At 37.3% G+C, this 12,304-nt stretch overlaps 1 non-coding gene across 1 annotated transcript; it reads left to right on the top strand.

Annotated features, from left to right (window-relative positions):
• The first annotated feature begins 7,732 nt into the window (after positions 1 to 7,732).
• On the top strand, positions 7,733 to 7,921 carry LOC147515136 (U2 spliceosomal RNA). Its single transcript, XR_015214539.1, has one exon. It is a non-coding gene; the product is annotated as a U2 spliceosomal RNA (small nuclear RNA).
• The last annotated feature ends 4,383 nt before the right edge of the window (positions 7,922 to 12,304 follow it).

Raw genomic sequence — 12,304 nt, 5'->3', positions numbered from 1 at the left:
TGTCTAAGCATATGCTGAAGGAACTAACAGTATATACTTCGGATGGCAAACTTCTCCATGATTGCCGTTGGGTACGAGAGCAGCAATAATTTTTGAATGTGAGAGTTTTTGGAATGACCAATGGATTGTTAATGTTAGGCTACTGTATAATAAATGGTACATTAAATCAATTTTTAATTATATTAGATGCAGACCTGCTTTTGGTAATGTACATGAGCATAATGCTACCTGCAGTTTTTTTCTTTATCTCCAGTTTTAAGTACTGGCATATATTGAATATAAAGGTTACCGTAGAATACACTTAAAGGAGAGATCGAGTATAAAAGCAAACGTTTCAAGATGTATGTTACTAACCTTTGGTTCTACTTAATACCCCCGTCTCGCTTAAATATAGAAAGCAGTAGCAGTTGGGGGAGCAAACCACAACCTGGATTGAAGAAAATATGTCTTTGAAGGTTTCATTGATCGTAGCATGTGTAGCAATATCAGTGATCTCTCCTACAATAGCCCAGTTAGTTGTACCCCAAAATCCAATTCATGATATCACAAAATGCTGGTCGTCTTTCCTAAATGTTGATGGATGCGTGTCAGAAATTTTCACCTCTTTTCTCAGTGGTCGAGTAGGCTTACTTGGTCCTGCTTGTTGTAATGCCATCAAAGAAATTAGTGTTAGAATAGTTGTATGAACATAGCAACTAAAGTAGAACAAAAAGAACAGTAGCAATGAAGAAACAAGGACATCAGTAACTGGGAATAACCAAGACGCGGATTAGGTTGTCCTTAAGGAAAGATTTCGCCCCTTCCAATGGTACAGAAAGGCAATAGTGGCGTCTTCCTCACAGGATTCAATGGTTAGCAGCAGCCTGACTTTGCACTAGAACAGACTACCCTCTAGAACAACAATAGTACTCTCTCTCTACGGGGAAGAAGAAGAGAAGAATAAAAGGATTTGGTTTGAGTTTTACGTTTCTCGAGTTGAGTTTCGATCAAGTCTTTTTTCTATGGACTCCACAGTCCTATTTATAGAGGTTAGGAGAAAGAGAGACCAACTCCTAATAGAACACCTGAAACTTGCTGCTCAAGAAAAAGGCAAAACAAGTTTAGGCTATTGGTCAAACCACTACCCACAACAGTAAGCCTAAGCCCAGGCTCGAACCCTACCTAATGTGGTGGATAACCAATGTGGGACTATCTACTATGCACTAAAGTAAAGAGAACATTATTTGTTCATCTCCTCCACTTTGCACACACACACTAGTATTTAGAAATACACAAGAGATTCCAACAATCCCCCACTATTTCAAAATATTAATAGTCCCCCACTATTTTGGAATAGGATATTACAAAAGAAATGGGTTAACGAAATGCCAGAGAGAATCGAAAAAATAATGCATAAGATATTGGTGCTTTACGGGCTTGAACCAGTCATAGGGTAACATGTCTTATAATACATGAAAGTGGTGGATTAAAAAATCTTTGAACCAACATTCCCTTGTAGTAAAATAGAGGACATGCACTCACATTGCTCTTTCATTATATGCCGATTTTAGCGGTGTGTTGTGCTTTTTGCCCTTCATACGCCTGTGTTCCATGAATGCTCTAGAGTACTTGCCTGAGAATACTCATAAGAACCGACCCAGTTCTACATTCACATAGGTGGATATCCATCAAGTGTACATTGCAGTTAAAATACACTATCTCATTATAAAAAAATGGACTATGGATTCCAATAAGAGTAAAATAACTCATCCTTTCTCATTGCAATTCTAGTTATACAAAGTATACTATAGTACCATCTCGTCATAGGGTGGGACGTCTCATAAATAAATAAGATGATAGTACTGCAGGACGACGAAGTGACTTGTTTTTCCCTTTGAACCTACTTCATGGGATCTCCAATCACATAGGTAGGGTTGCCGTCAGTGTCGCCTTATATCTGGGCAAAAGTCCCATCCCCCTCGACGTATAACCATTTGCCTCCAAAGAAGTGGTGTGGTTAGACATGTGGCCAAACTAAGTCCAACCTAACATAATCTCTAGCAGCTGCTTGATTAAGTTATATCTCAACTTACATGTATTCTTTTTCCATTGCACATAAGATAACATGTCTTAGCTATTGCAATGAGACAGTTGCAAAGTATATACACATCAGGATACTGTTTAGAGCCAATGGGAAGATTTGCCAAGAGGTTGCTAACCCACTCAGCATCATCACATGCCTTTTCTAAGGCGATTAATTAGCTTGGATGATATCCAAGACACTCAATTTCCACTAAAGGTAAACACATAAACATTACTGGATCCAGTTTATAACATATTACCCTTCTAACAATAATGAAAATCTACTAAATATCAGTCCATAATCAATAGCTCTGCTATAGTACTTGGATAATCTGACAATATACATCAAAGTTCCTTATAAGGACACAATGGGTTATCAGCTCAGTATGCCATTAATGTAGGCAATGTCATGTCTCACATACATTATCCATCAAGTACAATTGGCTACCATTGATATTGACATATTTAGTATGAGAAAACACAAAGAGATTATTTTTCATAAGATGGATATTTGCCACAAAAGGTGTTAACACATGCTTACTATCATAATACCCATACTTTTCAATGAAAAATATTTCTACTAAGTGCTATAACAATATAATAAGACCAACATGAGTTTTAATTCCTATATTCACCAGTCATTCAATTCTGTAGTGCCCGAAATTCCCCTATACCATCCGGCCGGTCTGGTTTGAGGTACGCTGTGGCCTTCAACCATATTCAAACATCAACATCTTGACAACTGAATATAGTAGTTACAGAAATGAGTTTAACAACATAATAAACTATCATTTTCAATGACGGTTTATGATGTGTTTCAAAAAGGAATTTCTCTGTCTCATACACATTCTCAATGCTAGCACTCATGATATTAAATCATCTAAACAAAGAGAGATTAACACATATGTCTTGCTTTGCTCTAAATTAAGTACACCTTTTTTTTTTATCAACAACGGTACTTTGACATCCATATGATACTAATATGTTGTTGAATTGCTCATGCCATTTATAGGCGCTTGAATAAACTCATACAAAGATTTTACTAAATTGTATACCTTCAGCTCATCACCTGGTACTACTTGGTATTGTAGTTCCGCACAACTACTCAACTAGAGTCTTTAGAATTATGTATAAGAAATTCTAGTTATATGAGCAAGGTTTCAAAATAGTATAAATCTTGTCTCTGATTGAAACCCCTTGGCTATTATTATTAGCATTATATTTTGCAATACAACTATCACGTTTTAGTTTTCTCTTGAAGATCCAATTCAACCTATAGATCCCCCAATAAATCAAGAGTCCAGTTTAGAGGAGTTGTATCCTTCAAAAAGGACACTTCTCATAGACGGACAACTTCCTTATAGGTTAATGAATCTTCCTCAAGAAACATATAAACATCATCACCGTGAATGGTGGAAATACTCATTGATAGTCTTCCAAATTTCTTGTGCAGAAATAATGGGATTATCTTATGTAGTTCATTATGAACATTCAACCACTCTATGCCAATTTCTCAGAAAGCACAACCTCAAATAAAATTAGCATATAAGACATTCAATAATAGTGTGGTATCTACAAAATTGTTATCACTCATGACAACTGAAAACAAACATCACTATTATGAGTTTTACCAATGAACATCTACTAGATAATTCTAGGTCTCAAAAAGACTTCTTTTAGATTCATTCACAATAGCCTTGGCAAGACACCCCCACATTTTGAAGCATTTTTGGATAGGCCCAAAATCTTTCCATACTTTGTAGTTCAGTGTCTTTCCAATTATCTTGTGAAATGAACTATGGTAAAACAGTGTCATGCAAATGGGTCACCAACCCCCACAATTCAATGGTTACTCAACCTAATCAAACTTACATGCAAACCACATTATACCGCTACAAACACTAAAAGAAACAACAACAATAAAATGCACTCTTATGACAAGAATATACTTTACTCAAGTCTATGATTCTGGATCATATTAAACATGGTCATATTGTGTTCATGTTATCTATATGAAAGGAAATCCACAAAAGATTCTAATGAATCTTAAAGAATAGAAGAATTAGATGAAAAGGGTTTTACCCGAGATAATATCATTATCATCCTTCTTTTCATCATTCAACATTCCAACTGTCATAGGGAGACAATCCACGCACTTGTACATCACCTTGGCTATTTATCCATAGTCATAGGAGGATAATGCCTAATAAGACAATCTACAAGCGTTACATCTCCTTGTCTAAAATAGTCACTGGAGGATATTGTCTAAGAAGACAAACCATTACCTTACATCTCCTTGACTAAATTAGGTTTAAGAGGATATTGATTGTTTCCCATATTGTTTCCTCTCGTAGACAACGATGCTCATTACTTAATAATATATGACATGGTTAAACTTCATGTCAATGTTAAATAATGCATTCATGCCAAACATGGTAAATATCATATCATAGGTTCAGGAAAAGTAAACTTTAACTGTACCCCTCACAACAAAAAAGTATACGATATTTAAGCAAATCTAGCCACTGAATATGCAAAACAACTGAGGACTCCACCTCTTCTTATTACATGAGCTCAAGTAAGATAGAATACCTTATCAACAAGACCTCAAGTACTACCACAACATCTAATGGCTCAACCCATTAATGTCGTCAACTAAAAAATTTTACCAATAAACTATTATCAAGTTTAAAGTAAATCCACGATGATTAATATCCAAAACTAGCATGCTACACAACTTTAATATATGTTATATTGGATATAAGCTACAAGTTACTTCATCTAACATGTATTTTCACAACAGTACAATTATAACCATCGTCTAACAACACGTTCACTCAATAAAAGTAAGCAATTATGCATTGAATACATTATAATTACTATCCAAGATTTGAGTGTGGTTGATATTAACTATCTTAAAGTCTCTCTTAGACCATCTACATACATCTACATATGTACAAAGAAAATTAATATCAAACTACTTCTAATCAAACCAATTAATTCTTCAGTAATAAACACATATAATTTGTTGACTAGGTTATTAAAGAAGTTTAAGCTTAGGGATTTCCCTCCTAAGAAAACTAGCATGAAACTCAAGGTAAGAATATCACCATATAATTAAACCAAAAGAATTGCAAAGAGTGAAAGAATACGATACCTAACCGATTGAAAAATCGGATTATCATATTTTCCTCCTTCTAGAAAAACAGTTCAAAAGAACTGTAATTCTAAACCAGCTCAGAACGAATTGGGTATCAAGCCTTATACCACTGCAAAGCTCTTTGAATAAGCTATCCAACACAAGAAGCAGATTGCAAAACCGAGTTCTGAGCTGAAAGTTATAGCAGTTTCCGTAACGAGTGACGCAGCTGTCAAAAAGACGAACTTTGACGTTTTTCTTGATAGAAATCTCATATTTGACTCCCACAAACGTAGGAGAAAGGTCTACAACCATATAGGGTTTGATAAACCACAAAAGATCAATAAATATTCAATCTTTAATTGGTTTCCCTACCAAAAACGAAATTATTAGAAAATTTCTAAAGTCATAACCCAATAACACAAACAATAACTCAAAGTAAAAGACTTATCTTTTGATTGTCGTATTAAAGTACTCTCCTTTGTTCTACTACAAAACTCTTTCCTTAAGATTGTTAGAATAGTTGTATGAACACAGCAACTAAAGTAGAACGAAGGACAAAAGAGCAATGAAGAAACAAGGACAGCAGTAACTAGGAATAACCAAGGCGCGGATTAGGCTGTCCTTAAGGAAAGATTTCGCCCCTTCCAATGGTGCAGAAAGGCAACAGTGGCATCTTCCTCACATGATTCAATGGTTAACAGCAGCCTGACTTTGCACTAGAACAGACTACCCTCTAGAACAGCAATATTACTCTCTCTGGCGGCTGACAGGAAGAAGAGAAGAAGAAAATGACTAGTTTGAGTTTTTTGTTTCTCTGAGTTGAGTTTCTGATCAAGTCCTTTTTCTCTATAGACTCACAGTCCTATTTATAGAGGTTAGGAGAAAGAGAGACCAACTCCTAATAGAACACTGAAACTTGCTGCTCAAGAAAAAGGCAAAACAAGTTTAGGCTATTGGTCAAACCACTACCCACAACAGTAAGCCTAAGCCCAGGCTCGAACCCTACCCGATGTGGTGGATAACCAATGTGGGACTATCTACTATGCACTAAAGTGGAGAGAACATTATTTGTTCATCTCCTCCACTTTGCACACACACACTAGTATTTAGAAATACACAAGAGATTCCAACAATTAGTATGAGTTGTTGGCAGCAATGTTCCCCTTCAACTCTTTGTTTCCTCCTTTGCTTAGGCAATATTGTGCTAATGTTCAGTCGGGCACCAAGCCGGCCTTAACAGCTTCATCTGCTCAAAACTAATTTCAAACTTGAAGATGCATCTCTGAATACATTTGGGTTAATCCCAGATGTTGGAACATGTATAACGTCGCTCCAGAAGACCGAAGGGTGCTTGAATGAGGCCATTACATCTTTCTTCAGCTTCCAAGTTCACCTACTCGGTCCAGCATGTTGTAGAGCTATCACTGCCATTGATAACGATTGCTGGCCAAAAGTATTTCCTTTCAATCCTTACTTCCCTCCATTGGTCAAGACCTACTGCACCAAACTCGGAAGTGAAACACCTAGCAAGACACCAACAACAGCACTCCCTCCATATCCTATCTTAGACTGATCCATTTCTAATTATGTCATTACATATCGTGCTCTTTTTGTTATTAGAAATCTAGGACGTGCTTATTTATGACAGTAAGGAATGTATGCTCTGTTGCTCAAGGATTCTAATGTTTTTATCTCTATTAATCTTATGAATGCACAAGATTGCGCGGGACTTATTTCAAAATGCTTCTCTGTTCATTTTATCTTAAGACACTTTTCGTGGAAAAGTTATGGAGGCATGGCAGGGAATTTTTATTGGAGAATTCTCCACGAAAGTTCTTGGGCGGATATAGACTCGTTTGTAATGCACCTATCTCATGAAGATTCTCAACTAAAAAGCAGGTTTACTTTCCAATCAAACATACCCTGAGATAAAATGATAGAGGTCAATTACAAACTCTAATAATTTTAGCACGCGCCTTTCTATAGCCATCTCTTTTTAGTTTGTTTCTTAACCATTAATCCTCTTTTCAAAATTCGTTGTTCTTGTTCTTTTGCTCTTGCTATAGAGTTAAGATGCTCTGACTTCCAGGACAAGGTTTCGAAATGTAATCCCGTCAGTAAGAGAAGAGGTTGGCTTCTCCCGTATTGATCCTCCCTTATTGAGTTTCAATTCATTCCTCGGCTTGAGTAAAATTTGATATAACACTCGGTGGCCTGTGATGCCATACATTAGAAAGTCCCCTAAAAGAGAACTACATTATTGTTGAATTATATTTGGCTTCCTTCATGAAATCTATGATGTAATAGTGGACACTTTAATCAGGATGCACTTTGCTAACTGAACTTAACTTGGAAATTGTGGTTGTTCTAATAAAAAATTATCCAACTAATAATTTTTTGGTTCATCAAATGGTTGTGGTGTACAACCTTCATTAAAGTCCTCAGTGAAATCAGCTCTATCCCATATCGACCAGCCGCATAGTGCAGCAAAACAAAAGTGGTTATAAAAGCCGATTTGAGATAGCATGTAAAACATAGTCTTTTGGCTAAGATCAAGTGTAGTATATGTTCTTGTCAGTATATCTGATATGTAGGGTATTGCCTCACACGATATTAAATTAATCTTTTAATGGTGAAGGTCTGCCAGAATAGCTTGCTATTTGGACTTTTAGGAGTCGCCTATGTGTTGCACTACTGCGCAGGCCTGGCTCACCTCGCCAAATCTATTGAAAATTTTAATTTAGTTTGGTTTAGTATTTTCAAAGGGTAACATTTTGAACTTATCCTATAATCACAATTAGTCCAAACAGAACTTTATATTTTTTCCAAGTTCAAATCCCAAAAATCCAAACCATCCAAATCAAATAAACATACATCCATATATCAAATTTGACCAAAGAATACCATCAAATTTAAGAAAATTGTATCAAAAACCAAATTACAATTCCAACCACATGAACATTAATTACATAGACTTATTCCTAGTCAACATCTATTATTGGTATTTCGGACCCATCATTAGTGTGCTCGTCTTCCAATACTAAATTGAGAATGTTCAATGCCGTAAATTGTGCTTGTCTTGGTTGTAATACAGTATCCCAACTATCTACAATTAATTGTCGAGTTCTACGCCATCTTCGCATCGGTTTTTGAACCGGACAATCATCAACAAGTTCAACATGGACAAAATGACATCCCTGTACATAAGCGGCACCCAACACTTTTTTTACTCTCTCAGGATTTGCTTGGGTTCTCAGTGGTAAGATAAGATGGCAGTACATACTTCCTAAATGTACGAGGACGATATTAAATCTCGAAGCAAATAGATATCCAACAAAGGGCATGACCATTCACTTATTATAGGGTGCCTAACCACATGCATGAGAAATTGTAGGTTTCACAAAACTAACCTCACTGTGAGTGTACAATGTACAGTATAGGGGGAGATTGTCATTAAGTTCTTGTAACAACTCATTTCTCATCCACGGCCATTCTTCCCGACTTCTTTCCAGTGCAATGCACATTGCTCTATACCCGCAATTGCCATCACCCACAGGGTCATCCACTTTAACAATATATTTGTGCAGTTCTTCTGGAATATTCAAACTATAATGTTTCGGCCCCCTCAGGATGCCAATGTCTAACTTTTGAGGTGATTTTTTAGAAGAGTTATTCCGTGGTGTGGTTGTTTTAGGTGGTAAAGGTGATTTTTGAGAAGAGTTATTCCGTGGTATGGTTTTTTTTGGTGGCAAAGGTGGTTTCGGAGAAGACTTCTCTACAGGTGGGTTTGGAGTAGCGTATTTCGATGGTGTGGGTGTTTTATGAGAATGTTTGGAATTTGGCGTACATTCCGATTGTTGCGACGAGACCCACTCTTCATGCTCATGTTGGGAATGTTCAAAACCAGATGAATCTTGCTTTGAAGAGTTCTCATCCTCAGTTGGAAGCTTTCTCTTGCAGCTACCCTTAGGTCGACCTTTGGTTTTCGCCTCCTCATGAGGTGGTTCTAGCCATGTACTTTATGGCATATCAATCTCCATAAGTTTCCTAACCGTAACCCTCTGTTCTTCTTTAGAAGCCATTTCATACCTTTTCATAAACATATCCATCGAAGGTCTACAATCGGGACCAACACCCACCGACACACTTAGAAAAACAGACAGAGTTTTCCAAAAGGGATCGATAGCACTCAAAGATATGGAACGTTCTTGCTTTTGAAGTTCAATGATTTTGTGAGCACATGGCAATCCATGAGTGGTGCGCAAATAACACCCACAAATGAACTCAGAGTCCTTAGCAGCATGGCTTACACGGGTATCTAGTTCTTCATAAAGCAAGTCCAAACATTTTCTTGAGACTAGGTTTCTGAGTTCACGAAATAAAGGAATTCGGTGGTGGTGCTGGGTTATAATCGGACTCTTCTCAAACGTACCTCTAATCTCAGATAGCTGGATCTCTAAAATCGGGTGGATCAAGTAAAACATACTTAGAAAATCATGTCTGTTTGTGTTTCCTAGAACACGTTTCACGAGCATGAGACCTTCGACTCTATTGGTCGTTGTACTCCCAAAGTGAATATGTTGATCTGTCCAACAACATACGAATCGATTCTTGTAAGGCAACCAAGTCTCTCGCAGATAACTAACAAAATTGGAGTACTCAACCCTATACTGTTTTTCCAAAGCAGCAATTCTACGGTTGAAGATATCCTCGATCCCTCGATTTCACTCTGTTGTTTCGTAAGAACCGGCTTTTATCTACAAGTTTACGTGGTGGGAAAAAAATCATTGCATTTTCGGAGGGACGATATAGAGATATGCCATCTACAAAGATGCTTGTGCGCGTCAGGAAACACAATATCAGTGGCACTCATCAAGGCCAAGTCCCTGTCATACATGATCATAGATGGCCTTTCTTCACCTAGCAAGCCGTTAAACTGACGCAAAACCACTCATAGTCTATCGCTGTTTCAGACTGAAGCAACACTTGGCATACAGTGAAAGACTTCCAGGTTGAAGTCACCCCCACAAACTGTACAAAAGGCCACCGATACTTATTGGTTTTATAGGTGGCGTCTATGATGAAAACTTTTGGAAAAGTCCGAGCCATTTAAACACCGTCCGGATGGGCCCATAACAATTCTGTTATCTCATCCGTATTCGTATCCTCTCTCACCTCCTCGAAATAATGGTTTTCTGTTAACAACTCACGCAATCTCTGCATTTGCGAGCAATCGTTCATATCCAATGTCCTCACTTTGTGCCTGGCATTGTAGACTTTACATATGCTAGATAGGTTATCAGGAAACCTATGTCTGATGGACTTCAAAACTTATTTAGGCTTAACTCCATTTTGAGTCATCTCTGACAAGAACTCGAATTGTGGAACAATCAGTCGAGTAGCAAATGCATGTCCTTCAAGGGTCTTCGCCAATGGATGGTTGTGAACACCATTAAGAACGACAATTTTCCAACTATCGACAGTACCGCGTTGGAAAATACATCTTAACTTAAATGGACATCCACGTTTCTTGGTTCCCGTATTTCTCTTATTAGCATTTTCTGTTTTTTTGTGTGAACAATACACTCCCAAACTCTCGCAAGCTAAATCCAGCCTTGGTACTCGGTTCCCGTTAGCATTCTGCGACTTCCCAATTATCACAACCATATTACATTGTTTTCCTCGAGCAGTTGCCCAACCAATTACGTCATTACGTGTATGAAATACATAAAGATATGAAAGAAAACAATAATCAATAAACTAATATAATTTCATTTAGAAAATAAAAATAAGTGAAAACAATGCCTACTATGTACCTCTTCCGTAGTAAATATTTCTGTTGTATCTATTGAAAGCGGTTGAACATCATCCACGTCATTCGAGTTTCCAGAGTTCTCGAAACACACCGAAGGATCCTAAATGAAGAACAGTTGTTAATTGATGTTTGGCTTAAGTACCAAATGCCACAAACACACCGTCTACCACTGTTTGAGTTTTTCTATGTTTAAATCATAAAATGACATGGCCACACCGTTAGATATTCTAAAAAATAGAACTTCATATTTTTTCAAAGTTCAAATCCCAAACGACTTGGACACACCATTTGGACTGAGTCCTAAACGGTGTGGCCAAGTAGTTTGGGACTTAGTTCAAACGGTGTGGCCACACCGGTCAAGAGACCAAAAAATAGAACTTTATATTTTTTCAAAATTCAAATCCTAAACGACATGGCCACACCGTTTGGGACTCAGTCCAAACGGTGTGGCCAAGTCGTTTGGGACTTAGTCCAAATGGTGTGGCCACACCGGTCAAGAGGCCAAAAAACAGAACTCTATGTGTTTTCCAAGTTGAAATCCCAAACGATATGGCCATACCGTTTGGCCTAAGTCCCAAACGGTGTGGCAATGTCGTTTGGAACTTAGTCCAAACGGTGTGACCACACCGATAAGTTTTTTTTTTTTTCTAAGTCCAAATCCCAAACGACATGGCCACACCGTTTTGGACTCAGTCCAGACAGTGTGACCACACCGTTTTGTGTGCAATACGAACGACCTAGCCGGGTCGTTTAAGCCTTTGAATTTTCTCTTTCAGTCCTATACACCGCTGTACACATGAATAATTACTACATGTGTATAATTATTACATGCATAATTACGTTTAATTTAGATTTACCTTATTCTTATTAAATGTATCATCATCCATTCCTCTATTTTCTTCACTCTGAACTTGTTCTACATTTTCTTTTTGAATGGGGTTGGGCTCTTCCATTAGTGTTTAGTGTTAGTGTTAAGATATAGTTTTCTTTAGGGTTTAAGGGTTTAAGGTTTTTTATGGTAGAAGATAAGAGAATAGAAGAGAAGGGCTGAAAAGGTTACAACAAGTCAAATTCACTTTGGTTTGGGAGGTGCCCAACACAAAACAACTTTTGGGGCCAATGACATATTTGTAATAATTGTTTTTGTTTTTGGGGTCTGCCCAACACAATATGGGGTCTGGCAATAACAAACACCTTTTTTTTCCCTAATACGTTCCGTTTAAAACACAAACTAAGTTTTTTTCAAATACACAGTTTTAAACCCGTACCGTACTTAGTGACAATGG

This window comes from Coptis chinensis, chromosome 2 (assembly GCF_015680905.1).
Source record: "Coptis chinensis isolate HL-2020 chromosome 2, ASM1568090v1, whole genome shotgun sequence".
NCBI lineage: Eukaryota > Viridiplantae > Streptophyta > Magnoliopsida > Ranunculales > Ranunculaceae > Coptis > Coptis chinensis.
This window is presented reverse-complemented; position numbering and strand designations above follow the sequence as displayed.